Genomic DNA, 16164 nt, shown 5'->3' with positions numbered 1-16164 from the left:
TCTGGGCAGACAACCTCACCAGTGTGTCCTGGAACCTTGCCTCTCCAGAGCTCTAGCCCACTAGGGAAAGATAGAAACAGGCTGGGGGTATAGATCGACCTGTCAGTGCCCATGCCCATCAGAGTAGCAATCACAGAAGCCAGAACTCCTACCTTGTGCACCCCAAAAACAGCCTTGATCCATACTCCCAGTGGGGGAAAAATAATAAAATGAAGATAAGAGGGCTCTCATCTCCAGCTCCATGGGGACCCAGAGGGAGAAGAAGAAAAAGAAAGGGACATTTAAATGTAGTAATAGTGTCATGAATGGCTTGGAGAGGGAGAGAGGACTGGACTGGGAAGAAAAAGGGGGAAATTATGTACAAATGTAGACAGATAGATGTAGAGATGATGGTTGGCCCATGTCTGCAACCTTGGGAGAACTGTGGTGGCTTGCAGTGGGAAGATTGGGGCTTCAGAACTCTGATGGTAGGAACAGTGTGGAATTATACCCCTGTTGACATGTAATTTTGTAAATCAATAATATATCCCTAATAAAATGAGTAAAATAAGAAAATTGGTGGGACCTTGATAAGTATTGCATTAAATTTGTATATGGCTCTTAGTAGAATATTCATTTGACGATGTTAATTCTTCCAACATATGAGCATGGAATATCTTTCCATTTCTTTGTATCTTTTTCTATTTCCTTGAATAGTGACTCATAGTTTTCAGTATACAAGTCTTTCACTTTTTTTTTTCCCTGTCCTTGGCCTGGTGACTGGCTCGGCCATGGGGCCACAGCCAGTGAATAAGGCCAGGGGCTGCTCTCCGAGGACTTCAGCACACCAGGGCAATGCGAGCAAGACTCTAGCCTCAGTGTCTTTCACTTTTTTAATTAGGTCTATTCCTAGACATTTTATTGATTTTGTTGCTATAGTGAATGGGACTTACTTGGGGATATCTTCTTTTCCTGACAGTGTTTGCATAAAGGAATGCCACTGATTTTTGTATGTTAATTTTGTAGCCTAACACCTTACTATATTGCCTGATAATTCCCAGACAATACTTTTAGTCCTCCTGCATGTTAGTTATTGTGCTCAGGCATAATAATTAGTAAAGTCATGGACCCCTTGAAACATACCTAAAATAGACATCCACCCAAAGACCCTTAGTTTCATCTGCTCTATTCTTACCTTTGGATTCCTGTTTATTAAACAACTTGTCCTAATTTATATCTTACCAACTTTCAGATACCAAGTCACAGATGCTACCATGATACTATCCTGAATTCCCTGGGCAGATGACTTCACCAGTGTGTTCTGGAACCTCACCACTCCTGAGCCCTGCCCCACTACAGAAGGACAGAAACATGCTGGGGTGTGGATCCACCTGCCAACATACATGTTCAGCGAAGAAGCAATTACAGAAGCCAGACCTTCTGCCTTCCGAACCCTATAAAGAATTTTGGCCCGTACTCCCAGAGAGGGATAAAGAATAGGGAGGGGACGGGACACAGAACTCTGGTGGTGGGAACCATATGGAATTGTACCCCTATTATCTAATAATATTGTCAATCATTAAATCATTAATAAAAAATAATTGGGTGAGGTCTGGGTGGTGGCCCCGCTGGTTAAGTGAACATGTTACCACAGGCAAGGATCTGGGTTAAAGCCCCACCTGCAGGGGATAGCTTCACAAGAGGTGAAGTATTGCTGCAGGTGTCTCACTTTCTCTTTCTCCCCCTCTGTCTCTGCTTTCCTTATCAATTTCTGTCTCTATCCAATAAAATAACAATAAATAAATGATTTTTAGTAATAATAATAACTGGGATGCTTCCTGTTTTCTCTCTGGTATGAGTTAGTAAAATAGCATCAAGTTCATCTTTTCTAAAAATGTTTGTCAGTTAGATTTCTGACAAGTAAAAAGCGATTTTCCTGACTAAAAAAGCAGCTCAACACACAGATCTCCACACACAGGTCTTCCTTAATTTTCACCCTTCAGTTTATTTTCTTCTCCTACCCCTCATCACAGTCCTTCTTTGGTTTTTTACAGGTTGTCTTTTTAGATCTCTTCTCATTTTATCTGGAAAAGTATAGTTACATTTAACTTTACCTATTTGCAAATCATATCAATGACATTTGAAAACTGCAAAACTTCCCCTAAAGTAATAATTTGAAAACACAATTTTGTGATGAAAGAGCTATATGACTTTTCCAGGAAAAACATACCCAACCAAACTGATATCCCTGGTTTTGAGTTGTTCAATGTTATAAAGAAAAGAACTTGGAGAGAGTAAATGTCGACTGTAAATATGTCACGCAACATCAATGATGGGGCTGGGGTGATAGCATAATGGTTATGCAAAAAAGACTTTCATGCCTGAGGCACCAAAAGGCCCAGGTTTAATCCCCAGCATCATCATAAACCAGAGCTGAGCAGTACACTGGTAAAAAATAATAATAATAAAATTAAAATAAATCCAATAAATTAACTATTAAAATATTTATTGCATTTACAGAAGCAAAATGAATACAAAATAGAAATAACACTGTGAGCTGAAAATGCAGTTATGTTAGATAAGGGAATTTTTATGTCATGAAATATCTACTTTAACATGTAAGTTTGGCCTCAAAGTGAAACCAGCTAACTGTCCTTTGAAATACAATTCTGTTTTCAAATAATGGTATGCTATAAAATATTTTATTTTTGATAACTCTCTATACTATATTTCTGATACCTCAATCAAATTTTGTATTTTCCTTTTGGCTATTTTTAAGTTTTTATTGCCACCAGGGTTATTGCTGGGGCTCATTGCTTGCACTATGAATCCACCACTCCCAGTCACCATTTTTCCAGGTTTTTTTGTTTGTTTGTTTGTTTTTGCTTTTTAATTTGATAGGAAAGAGAGAAAGTGAGAAGTCAGAAGGGTAGAGAGAGGGGAAGAGAGAAAGAGAGATACCTGAAGACCTGCTTCACAGTTTGTAAAGCTTACCCCCTGCAGGTGAGGGAGCAGGCCTTTGTTTTGTTTTGTTTTGTTTTTTATTATTGATTTAATGTTGATTTACAAAATTACAAGACAACAGGGTGTAACTCCACACTATTCCCACCACCAGAGTTCTGAATTCCTAATCCCTCCATTGTAAGCGACAGTAGTTTTCTAAGGTTGCAGATATGTGCTACTATTATTTCTATAATTATCTGTCTATATTTGTATATAATTGCCCATTTTTTAAGGTCCCATCTTCTCTTCCTTTCCAAGTCACACATAAACCTATTACTACATCCAATGTACATCCAATCTATTTTCTCTCTCTAGGTTCTGATGGAGTTGGAGTACAGAATCCTATGGTCATCTTCCCACATCACTTCTCCCCCACTGGAAGTATGGATCAAAATTATTTTTGGGGTGCAGAAGGTGGGAATTTGGGCTTCTGTAATTGCTTCTCTGCTGGACATGGGCATTGGCATATCAATCCATACACCCCAGCCAGAGAGCAGGCCTTTGTAACCAGTCCTTCAGCACCTGTGTACTCAACTGAATGTGCCACCACCCACCTCCTGGTGCCTCCCCCGACTTTTTTTTTTCACAATTCAGTGCTGGGATGACAGTCATTGGGATGACAGCATTTAAGGTTAACTTAAATAAATAAAATTTAGGGGGCCTGGTTGAGCTCACATATTACAGTGCACAAGGACCCGGGTTCAAGTCCCTGGTCCCCACCTGCAGAGGGAAAGCTTTGCAAGTGGTGAAGCGGGTCTGCAAATGTCTCTCTGTCTCTCTCCCTCTCTATCTCCCTTCCTCTTCTCAATTTCTGGCTGTCTCTATCCAATAAATAAGTAAAGATAATAAAAAATGAAATAAATAAAATTTGAATATGAATCTAGTTTATTTACTTATGACAGCATTTCTTGTGTATTCCTACTATCTTTAGTTATTAAAAGAAAAACTAGGGAGTCAGGCGGTAGCACAGCAGGTTAAGCACACGTGGCGCAAAGCACAAGGACCGTTGTAAGGATCCAGGTTCAAGCCCCCGGCTCCCCACCTGCAGGGGAGTCACTTCATAGGCAGTGAAGCAGGTCTGCAGGTGTCTATCTTTCTCTCTCCCTCTCTGTCTTCCCCTCCTCTCTCCACTTCTCTCTGTCTTATCCAGCAACGATATCAATAACAACAATAATAACAACAATAAAAAACAAGGGCAACATAAGGGAATAAATATAAAAAAGAGAATTTAAAAAAAAGAAAAACTAGAGCCTCACCTGATGAGAAAAATCTGTTTGAAAAAATAATATTCAGAATCATAAGTCACTTTTTAAATATCAGTAGTTCTTCTGCCAGACTTGCTAAACTCTGCAACAGTACAACCTCTACGGGGAGGGTAGCAAATGCCACAGAAATGTCTTCAAGATTCTGGTCAAGCTCTGTCATTCCTTTGTTGACTTCTACTCCCTCTGCTGGCTCCACAGCTCAGTGACCATCCTTAAAACTGCACTGTCAGACCTAGAATGGGACCAGGAGATTCAGAAACAGAGCCCAAATGGTTCATGGATCATGCTCCAATTGACCAAGTTAATGATATGGCCAGCACTGTGATCTTCCCACTACAGTCTATGGGCCTCACAATTATAAATAAATTCTCACAGCTACTCAAGTGTTTGAACACTTACCAGTATCCCTAACCTATGAGTTGGCCTAAAGTAAAAGGATAAACACAAATTTCAAAGTGTATGTCTCCAGCCACCAAATTGCAGATGCTACCATGATGTCACCCTGACCTCCCTGGACAGATGACATCACCACTGTATCCCAGAGACACACCTCTCCAGAGCCCTACCCCACTAGGGTAAGACCTGCCAACATGTATATTCAGAGGAGAAGCAATTACAGAAGCCAGACCTTCTACCTTCTCCATCTCATAAGGACTTTTGGTCCATACTCCCAGAGAGGGAAAAGAAATAGGGAAGCTTCCAATAGAGGGGATGGTACACGGAACTGTGATGTTGGGAACTATGTGGAACTGTACATCTGTTATCTCACAACCTTGTTAATCATTATTCAATCACTAGTTTAAAAAAAGTGTATGTGTTGTAGTCCAGGAGGTGGATATGGCATTGGAGTCTCAAGCATGAAGTCCTGAGTTCAATCCCCATCAACACATGGACCAGACTGATATCTAGTTCTTTCTCTCTCTCTCGCCCCTTATCTTGCTCATTAATAAAATTTAAAAAAAATTTTAAGTATGTCATTGATATTGTTTTCATAATAGCTGACATTTTGACTGAAATAACAAGATTTTTAAAGAAAAAAATGTAACTGAATCTTTTTATACACCAAATAAAAATACTCTGGAAACCATTATACTGAACAAAACAAGCCAGACATAATATATTCAGTCCTGGAAGTCAGGCAGTAGTGCAGCTGATTAAGCACAAGTGGCGCAAAGTGCAAGGATCAGCGTAAGGATCCTGGCTCGAACCCCCGGCTCCCCACCTGCAGGGGAGTCACTTCACAAGCAGTGAAGCAGGTCTGCAGGTGTCCACCTTTCTCTCCCCCTCTCTGTCTTCCCCTCCTCTCTCCATATCTCTCTGTCCTATCCAACAATGACAACATCAATAACTACAACAATAAAACAACAAGGGCAACAAAAGGAAATAAATAAATAAATAAATAAATATTTAAAATATATATCCAGTCCTAAGACTCTACTTGCATGTATTTAAAAGTCTTATTGTAGTAGTGCAGTGGCTAGAGCTTTGGACTTGAAATCAGGAGGTCCCTAGTTCAATACCTGGCATCAAATGTGGCATAATAGTACCCTGCTCCCTCTCTCTCTCTCTCTCTCTCTCTTTCTCTCTCTCTCTCTCCCTCTCTCTCACATTAACAAATAATTTTTTTTTAAAGCCATGATGTGGTGGCTTTGAAGGTGCCATAAACCAGACCTTTATGCCTTCCTTGCATTATCACATTTGATCCTTCTAAATCCACTACTAACAAAGGAAAAACTTGAAGAGGTAAAATAACATGCCTTAGTCATAACTAGGAAGTGGTAATGACAGGGTCAAATCTTGATAGTCTGCTACCAGGATCATATTAATCCAGAGAAACATCTTTATAAAAGTTTCCCTTTTGCTGACAAGTCCACCTTCTCTATATAAAGAGCAGGTCTGAAAGAAGCACTGGTTGGGTGAGGAGGAAGGATTCACTGTCTAGAAAAGGAAATTAAACAGATGTAGCATAACAATATATTTGATGGCAAAAGTCCTAACCAGGAAAGCCCCAGCCTCCCTCATGCGATCTTCCTGACACATTTCCAGTATACACATGTCAACCCATGGCTTTTACCAACTTCACTGTCCTGATCTAAACCATGGATGGCAAGCAGATAGCATCTCATGGGCAATGGGCTAATTGCCAGAAGCTGCTTGGTGTTGGTGCTCAGTGAAAAAGAACTAGATTAGGATTGTGCTTGATTTGTGATGTCTTCCCCACCAGCTGTATATGGAAATACAGTAGTAGGAATGTCAATGCCATTTATTTGTCACCTAATATATTTAATCACTGCTTAATCCTCTTGGATTTTCATTCCTTTATTTAACATGGCTGCACTAAGTATGAGTTCTATACACATATCAAAATAATTAATATCCCAGTACTGAAATGATGAATTCATGATGTCTCACAGAATAATTATTTTTTAAATGCACTTTAAACTGTTATTTTAAAATTTAATTAAAATAATAAGAATACATATATACCAACTTTGGAAATATGACATAATCCTTTACTTTTCAATACACCTAACCACATATTCATGAAAGTATAAAGCTACTCTAAGAAGTATAAATGTTTGATCTAGTGTTGGATTTGCAAAGACGAGTTCCTGAATCCAACCTCCAGCATTGCATGCGCTAGTGTTGAGCCTCTCTCTCATAAGTAAATAAATAAATATTTTTTAAAAGAAATGTAAATGGTACAAAGAAATTTAGGAAGGAACAGAACTAATTTTTGGATAAGTTCTACTCAACCAGCTGCAGCAAGTATAAATGAGTCACAGTGCTCTGCAGAGAGCATAAGTTGCTCTAACCAAGCGAACAAATAATGGTCAGTTAGGAGAATTTCTGTTATACTATCCTGATGCCTTTCTCATGGAATTCAGTTTATCAAGAATCTCTATTAAGCTGGAATTCCATAAATGATGCCCACAATAATGATCATAAGACATTAAAGATCCTAATGTATCTCTGTTACAAAATTAAAAGAGAAAAGCATAATAGAGTATGTTCAGAAAATCATTTTTTATGTCTTCACCTCACTCATATGTCTTTTTGGTTCATTATCTCTATAGTATTGAGGTAATTTTATTGCATTTAATATTAAGATGAAAGACTTGTTCATGAATACTTATAACAGAAACCAAAAATAGCATAGTAGTTGAGAGAAAAGACTTGTTTTGCCACAAAGATGGGCAGTTTAGAGTTAGAATTATAAACGTGTGGCTATCTAGAGCTCAGGCTCTTTGCTTCTGCTCTAGTAATTTATTTTGTGACTTCTAGCTTTAGATTTGCTCATAATTTCAAAGGCAATACTATTCTGCAGGCATACCACTCTGAACAAGCCTGACCTCAGACAAAAACAAAGTAGAGTTGGGCCTAGTTAGTACTTGGAATAACATAGATTTTTATATATTAAAAGCAATGCGAATTCCCTATTTAAAAAATAAAAGCTTCAGACAGAAGTTGAAAGACAAGAACAGAAGGGGAACACAAAGCAGAACTTGGGCTGTAGTTAGTGTATTGAACTAAAGTAAAGGACTCAGGTTGTGGGGGGAAGGGAGAGTGTTCAGGTCCTGTAACATGATGATGGAGGAGGACTTTGGTGGGGGGGTTAAAGTGTTATGTGGAAAACTGTGAAATGTGACACATGTACCAACTACTGTAATCTTACTGTCAACTGTAAACCATTACTTCCTCCAATCAAGAAAAATAAATAAATAAATAAATAAAAAGCTTGTTTTAAAAGAAAATAATATAGATGCTGCATTCTAGACAACACTAATAAAAAGAAAAAGAAGGAACAGCACAAAGATTGGCTTCCTAGTCAATTCACCACCACCACCACCCACTGAAAAGCTCTCTTAAAAAGCCCCTCCTAGTGACCCTAAAATACTTGGATATTGTTGTTTGTATTATTTTACCAGAGCACTGCCTATCTCTGGTTTATGATGGTACCAGGGACTTTGGGAGGGCATATTTGATACTGATGCTTTTATCTATAAGAATTTTTTTTAATGTCAGTTTCTATCCTAATGAAAAGAGAATTCTTGTTACCATTTATAACAAGACAACTGTTCATCACACAGAACAAATGTAACTCAGTAGAAACAACTTTAATCGTTAATAACAACAAAATATATTTGACATTTAAAATGTTATTTTACTCAGCACATGACCAAATCCAAAAATTTTGAGTCTTGCTATTGAGGAAAAATGAATATGGACAACCAACAGTGTTTACCATAAATATACTAGCAGAGCATTCTAAAAACCTAAAGGTTTGATAACTTATTTTCTAACTGCCTAAATAATGAAACTCACTGTGTTTGTTTTTCGTAATTGATACCTTGCTTTAGAAGTGTGTTTTTTAGTTATGACAACTATAGGTTAAGCATTCTGTGAAAAAGTTGTTTTATTTATTGAATAGAGACAGAAATCAAGAGGGGGAAGACAGAGAGAGGGAGAGAGACACCTGCAGCACTATTTCACCACTTGTGGAGAGCTTTCCCCATTCAAATAGGGAGGGTTTAGAGGGTAGTTGTTTTATCATTTTTCTAGTTCTTTTTTTTTGCCTCCAGGGTTATTTCTGGGGCTCGGTGCCTTGCACTATGAATCCAACGCTCCTGGAGGCCATGTTTTCCCTTTTGTTGCACTTGTTTTATCGTTGTTGTGGGTATTATTATTAGTTTTATTGCTGTTGTTGTTGTTCGATAGGACAGGGAGGAGAGGAGAGAAAGATAGACACCTGCAGACCTGCTTCACGAACATTTGTGAAGCGACACCCCTGCCAGTGGGGAGCCAGGAGCTCCAACAGGGATCCTCATGCCGGTCCTTGCGCTTTGTGCCAAGTGCACTTAACCCGCTGCGCTACCGCCTGACCCCCTCCTTTTTCTATTTATTTTTTTTCTTACCAATTTTTTCCTTTGTGTTGCCCTTGTTGTTTATCGTTATTGTTGTTGTTATTGCTATCATTGTTATTGGATAGGACAGAGAGAAATCGAGATAGGAGAGGAAGACAGAGAAGGGAGAGACAGACACCTGCAGACATGCTTCACTGCTTGTGAAGCGACCCCCATGCAGGTGGGGAACCGGGGGCTCAAATTGAGATCCTTATGCTGGTCCTTGTGCTTTGCACCATGTGCGCTTAACCTGCTGTGCTACCGCCTGCCCTCCCTTTTTCTGTTTCTTTTTTTTAAATTACCTTTTGTTGCCCTTGTTTTTTATTATTATTGTAGTTATTATTGATGTCATCTTTGTTGGATAGGAAAGAGAGAAATGGAGAAAGGAGAGGAAGACAGAGAGGGGGAGAGAAAGATAGACACCTGCAGACCTGCTTCACCACTTGTGAAGCGACCCCTCTGCAGGTGGGAGCCTAGTGCTTGAACCCGGATCCTTATGCGGGTCCTTGCGCTTTGCCGCACCTGCGCTTAACCTGCTCACTACCACCCGACACCCCCTTTTTCTAGCCTTGAATGCCAACTCAAAGTCAAATGGCTGCTGCCACCATTTTATTACAATACAAAACATACTTGTACTCTGAACTCTACAGTTGTGAGTTTTTAGAAGTCTCAGTCAAGTCCACCTTATCAATTACTGCCAATCAGTTATACCTGAGAGTACAGGCAGTAAAACATAGCTGCCTGGCTGCACAATGTGATTGGCCTCCACTTTCTTCTTTCTAGTCATAATTATCTTGGATATCCAGAAGATACCTCAGATACCTAAGATTTCATCAATCCAAGGTTGACTTTTTTTTCCATTCTTTTTATTTCAGATACAAAGACACACACACACACACACACACACACAGTGACTGTGCTTTCCTTCAATGCTGTGGCACTCCCATGTGGTGTCAGAGTTCAAACCAAGGAGAAAAATATTGTAAAGTAAGCATGCTGGGTGATCAGTGCTACTGCTCCCTTCTTTTACTAAAGAACATTTGAAATATGATTTTTTAAGATTTATTTTATTTGTTTGAAAGAGGGAGACTGCAGCTCAGCCATATGATACTGGGGGGTTGAAACTGTGACTCTGAGACCTCGTTTGAAAATCTGATTGCTACCACTGTGATATTTCTCTGACCCTGTAAGCCATTGCTTGCTTGCTTTTTAAAAAAAAATTTATTATCTTTTCATTTATTTATTTATTGGATAGAGACAGCCAGAAATTAAGAAGGGGAAGATAGAGAGGGAGACAAAGAGACACCTGCAGCACTGTTTTTACCACTCATAAAGGAAACCCCTGCAGACGGGGACCAGGGACTTGAACATGGGTCCTTGGACATCATAACATGTTAAGCCACTACTTTCATTTATTTTAAATTTATTTTAGTAGCTTTATTTATTTATTGGATATTGACAGCAAGAAATAGAGAGAGAAGGGGGTGACAGAGAGGGAGAGAGACAGAAAGACACCTGCGACACTGCTTCACCACTCGCAAAGCTTTCCCCCAGCAGATGGGGACCAGGGGATCAAACCCAGGTCCTTGTGCATTGTGACATGTGTGCTTAACCAGGTGTGCCACCATCCAGCCCCAAGCCACTACTTTCCACAAGTGTGCAATAAGAAGACTCTTTTTCAGTATCCAATCCAGCATTTGTTACAGCATATCTCAGATTCACTTGTAAATATAATTCATAAGCCACTTTATAAATCCTGACCTTGTTAGGAGATCAATAAGGCTTCAAATTTCATATCTAAATACGTGCAGTGAGACATGCACAACAATGATTAAAAGTGGAAAATAGTGGCTTGGAGAAACTTAAAGGAAAGCCTATAGTTTTCTTCTGCTCTCTTTATGTCTGAAGAAACAGTTAAAAGCAAGCACCAACTTGCCAGCTATGTGGTGATGCATCTCAGAAATGGATCATTCAATCCTAGTCAGGACAGATGAACTGTCCCCATGAGCCCTGTCCAGATTGAATACTAGTAAACTAAATAAATGACTGCTATTATCTTAAGCCACCAAGTTTCAGAACTGTTTCTTTTAGAGCAACAACTGAACTCTAGTTTTCCAAAGCCCTCATGCATAAAAACACTAAACAGAAAAAATGGTAGCATGTATCAAACTGATTGTGTGCTGTACTTTTGTGTCTGTATCATTTATTCTATTTTATATAACAATAAAGATCAAATGAAAAGAGTTTATATAAGCAAAGAAAAGGCAATTAGACAAATTGCTTTAAAATGCCCTCAACCCTAAATAATAAAAATCTTATTATAAATATGTTAGTATTTGGTTCAAAACTCTGTAGAAAGAATTAGGCCCTCAAGCTTTTACAGTTCCATGAAGACCTTCTAAATATAGGAATGTAAAACTGAAATTTATGTCAGTTTGTTAATGGCATCACTTAAAACTATAAGTTAATTAACTAATTAACAACTTAATTAACTCAGCACTTAATTTACTTACTTGAATTCACTTAATTCCCTAGATGTGATTTAGTGAACTTCTGGTGTAACTCCTGACTAACCATGTAAATTGTATGATGTATATTTCTTCAATTTAGAAGATATTTCTTGAAATCAAATGATCTCCTAGGCCTAGAAATTAGTTGGTTTTTTTTTCTCAATAGGGAATATCTCTGAATTTATGGCATGCAGTCATTTTCCCACTCCACCTTTTCTCTTCAAAAAGATAGTCATACTTAGTTTTATTTGTCTATGTGCATCAGGGTAAAAGTCAGAAATTAAGCTAATGCAAGCACATTTCATCATAGTTCATTAATAATTAATTATCCTGTAGTCTTAAAGAATGGTCTCTAAAACAGACAATAATTGAAAAGCACAGTAGAACAGTTGTTACAAAACATTCTTCAATGCCATGTGTCTAATGGGTATGTTTACAGAGCAGTTATATATAGTACTGCTACTCCTTGCATCAGTCATTGAGATTTCACCAGTGGGAAATGAGAAAAGGATGGAAATTTAGTGTTTGGCTATACTTATAGTCCTTTGAGAGAATAACTGTCTGTTGACTATAATAGTGAGATATTTAGGGTTATATTTTACATGTCTGTTTATTTCAGTCTTATTTATAATAATTCATTTTTACTGTATTTTATAAACATCTCAATCTACAGCAGACTGTAATTTTTAAATCTGGTTTCTCACAGATAGTTTAAGAGACACTGACCTACCTGTTCTAAATGCTATGGCAAACAAAAATATAAATAAGAGGGAGCAGGGTGGTAACACAGCATATTAAGTGTAGGTGGCACAAAGCTCAAGGACTGGTGTAAAGATCCGGGTTCAAGACCCGGCTCCCTACCTGCAGGGGAGTCTCTTCACAAGCGGTGAAGCAGGTCTGCAGGTGTCTATCTTTCTCTCCCCCTCTCTGCCTTCCCCTCCTCTCTCCATTTCTCTCTGTCCTATCCAATAACGATGAGCTCAATAACTACAACAATGAAACAACAAGGGCAACAAAAGGGAATAAATATAAAAATATTTTAAATATATATATGTATATATGAAATAGTCTGGCACCCCCAGGGGGTGGCACAGTGGAGAAAAGTGCTGGGCTCTCAAACATGAGGTTCCCAGTTCAATTCCCCACATTGCATATGCCTGAGTGATGCTCGGCTTCTTTCTTTCACTGATTAACAAAGCTTAAAAAAGAAAATAGCTCCTACTTTTATAAAGTTTGCAAATTAGTAAGAAAGTCAGCAGAAGTGACTGAGCAGTGGGGCCCATGCTGTGCATCCATGAGGCTCTGTGTTCATAAAAGCCCATAAAAGCAAAAAAGGAAACACCACATAAAAAAGAAAACAAGTAGAGCATAATGAATGGTGGAACACTGCTTGGATTTCGCTCTTTCATAAAAAGTAAAGTATTTTAAATAGGAAATGTGGGTTGTTGTTATTGCATATTTGAAGCATAAACAGTGAGTTCTAAATACATAGGAGGGTAAGGTCATTGCAAGTAGGAGAGACGGGAGAAGGCTTCAAGAAGGAAGCAATTATAAACAAGGTCTTCCTTGAAGAGCATGTTGACTTTTGAGGAGGAAGAAGTAGAGAGCAATATGCATTTTATTCAGTAAGTAAAGTTAGGTAGTGGGGGATATGGCTGTGTCTCAGGAAAAGCATGCAACTGACCATTTTTTGGTAATATGAGAGCAGAGAGAACATAATAAATCTAGAATGGTGAACCAAAGGGATCCAATTGGAAAAGACTTTTTGAGTATGAAACTAAGGAGTCTCTTTGGATGCTAGTGAAAATTGCTGAGTAGAGAAATGTTTCTAAGCAGAGTTCTTGAAGCTGAGCTTCTAGCTGATGAAATTCAATGAAAAACTAGGGGTTGAGGAGGGAAAAACATTCCAGTCTCTTCAGGTATGATATAACAGACTCATTTTAAAACCATGCACATTGAAATTCTAATCTGTGCACTTTTAAACTTTCAAAAAGAGTGACCAGTAAATCAAAACAGACCAGTAACGACCTATTCCATAAAATACCTGAGTAAATGACTCAGTTGTTAACAGTAATTAAGCATATGAGCTTCAGCAGCAGGTGCAGTATGGAACTGTACCCTGTAATCTTATAATCTTGTAAAGCACTCTTAAATCACTAAGTGAATAAATGAGTTAAAAACAAAAATCACGTGAATTTTTCATTAAGTATGTGTACAACATTCCAGAGCTATTATCTCACATAATTCTCAAAGTGTTAGGTTCTATCACTGTCTTCATCTAACATTATGAGAAATGTGATGCTATAGAAGTACCATGCCCCAGGGTCAGGCGGTAGCACAGTGGGTTAAGTGCATGTGGCGCAAAGCTCAAAAACCAGCATAAGACTCCTGGTTGGATCCCCTGGCTCCCCACCTACAGGGGTTTCACAAGTGGTGAAGCAGGTCTGCAGGTGTCTGCCTTTCTCCCCTTCTCTGTCTCCCCTCCTCTCTCAATTTCTCTCTGTCCTATCCAACAACAGCAGCAATGACAACAATAATAATGACAACAAGGGTAACAACAAGGGCAACAAAATGGGAAAAATGGCCTCCAGGAGCAGTGGATTCGTAGTGCAGGCACTGAACCCCAGCAATAACACTGAAGGCAAATAAATAAATAAATAAATAGAAGTACTATGCCCAGTGTCACCAAGTAAACACTAAGGGCTTGAAATTAAGCCATGTCAATTCATTTCAACCTTATTAGATGAACTTTAAACAATCAGACTTGCAAGGCTTTCCCTACACAGAAAAGGAGGGCCCACTGGAAAATAATACAAAGCTATACCAGCTATCCACCGGAATATTATGAAGCTATCTCAATGAAGATTTAAGATCTTATTGTTTTTCTACTTAAAAGATGAGCTTAAGGGAAGCTGGACGGTAGCACAGCGGGTTAAGCACAGCGGGTTAAGCGGGTAAAGCGCAAGTACCAGCACTGGCTCCCCACCAGCAGGGGGCTGCTTCGCAAGAGGTGAAGCAGGCCTGTAGGTGTCTATCTTTCTCTGTCTTCCCCTCCTCTCTCCATTTCTCTGTCCTATCCAAAACAACAACAGCTATGACAACAATAACCACTATAACAAGGGCAACAAAATGGGATAAAGGGCTTCCAGGAGCAGTGAATTCGTATTCCAGGCACAGAGCCCCAGCAATAACCCTGGAGGCAAAAAAAAAGGGGGGGGGGAGTCAGGTGGTAGCACAGCGGGTTAAGCACACATGGTGCATAGCCCAAAGGCCGGTGTAAGAATCCCGGTTCGAGCCCCGGCTCCTCACTTGCAGTGGAGCCGCTTCACAAGCGGTGAAGCAGTTCTGAAAGTGTCTTTCTCTCCCCCTCTCTCTTCCCCTCCTCTCTCTATTTCTCTCTGCCCTATCCAACGATGACATCAATAACAATAAAACAAGGGCAACAAAAGGGAAAATAAATATAATTTTTAAATAAATAAAATAAAAAGGTGAGTTAAGATGGATTAGTAGGAAGATGACTTTTCTTTAGCAAAGAACTGAATGTATATGTGTATCTATGACCCTTTGTTTATTCTTATTTTGCAAAAGGGCAGCACACAAACTTGTTCTTGTCAATACAACAAAACAAATATATAGCTACCCATTGAGCAAATTTAAATGAATAAGATTGTAAAATCTACTTGGGAGTTTAGATTTGGGAGTATAAGGTGAGAAGCAAACACCATCAAGTGTTATTTATTTACCTAGTTGGAAAGGAGAAGCTAATAGAATAGAATCAAACTACAATATAGCACAGGTCATAAGTATTATCATCATTCCTTAAAAAGTGGACATGTTTGGTCCAGGAGGTGGCACAGTGAATAAGGCTTTGGACTCTCAAGCATAAAGTTCTGAGTTCGATTCCCGGCAGCACATGTACCAGAGTGATGTCTGGTTTGTTCTGTCTCTCCCATCATTTCTCATTAATAAATAAATAAAATCTTAAAGAGAGAGAGAGAGTCGGGCAGTAGTGCAGCAAGTTAAGCACACATGGCGAAAAGTGCAAGGACCAACATAAGCCTCCCGGTTCGAGCCCCCCCCCCCCCACTTGCAGGGGAGTTGCTTCACAATCGGTGAAGCAGGTCTAGTGGTGTCTATCTTTCTCTCTCCCCCTCTGTCTTCCCCTCCTCTTTCCATTTTTCTCTGTCCTATCCAACAACGACAACATCAATAACAACAACAATAATAACTACAACAATAAAACAACACGGGCAACAAAAGAGAATAAATAAATAAATTTTTTTTTAATTTGTTAAAAAATTAAGGAATGAAAACGGAATCCCAAGAAGTGGTGCAGGGAATGAAGTATTGGACTCTAAAGCATTGGGCCCCAACTTCAATCCCAGACATTGCATATACCAGAGTGATATTCTGATACTCTTCCCACCTCCCTCTCATTAAATAAATATGCCTTTAAAACAAAAGATATAAAAACAAGGAGCCTTTAGGACTGTGAGAAACGTC

General features: G+C 38.9%; 1 pseudogene; it reads right to left on the bottom strand.

Moving 5' to 3' along the window:
- Positions 1-739: 739 nt before the first annotated feature.
- On the bottom strand, positions 740-859 carry LOC132541111 (small nucleolar RNA SNORA3/SNORA45 family; annotated as a pseudogene).
- Between the last annotated feature and the right edge of the window lie 15305 nt (positions 860-16164).

The sequence above is a fragment of the Erinaceus europaeus genome, chromosome 10 (assembly GCF_950295315.1).
Source record: "Erinaceus europaeus chromosome 10, mEriEur2.1, whole genome shotgun sequence".
NCBI classification, from domain to species: Eukaryota; Metazoa; Chordata; class Mammalia; order Eulipotyphla; family Erinaceidae; genus Erinaceus; species Erinaceus europaeus.
The sequence above is the reverse complement of the archived record's forward strand: the minus strand, read 5'-3'. Positions and strand labels throughout refer to the sequence as shown.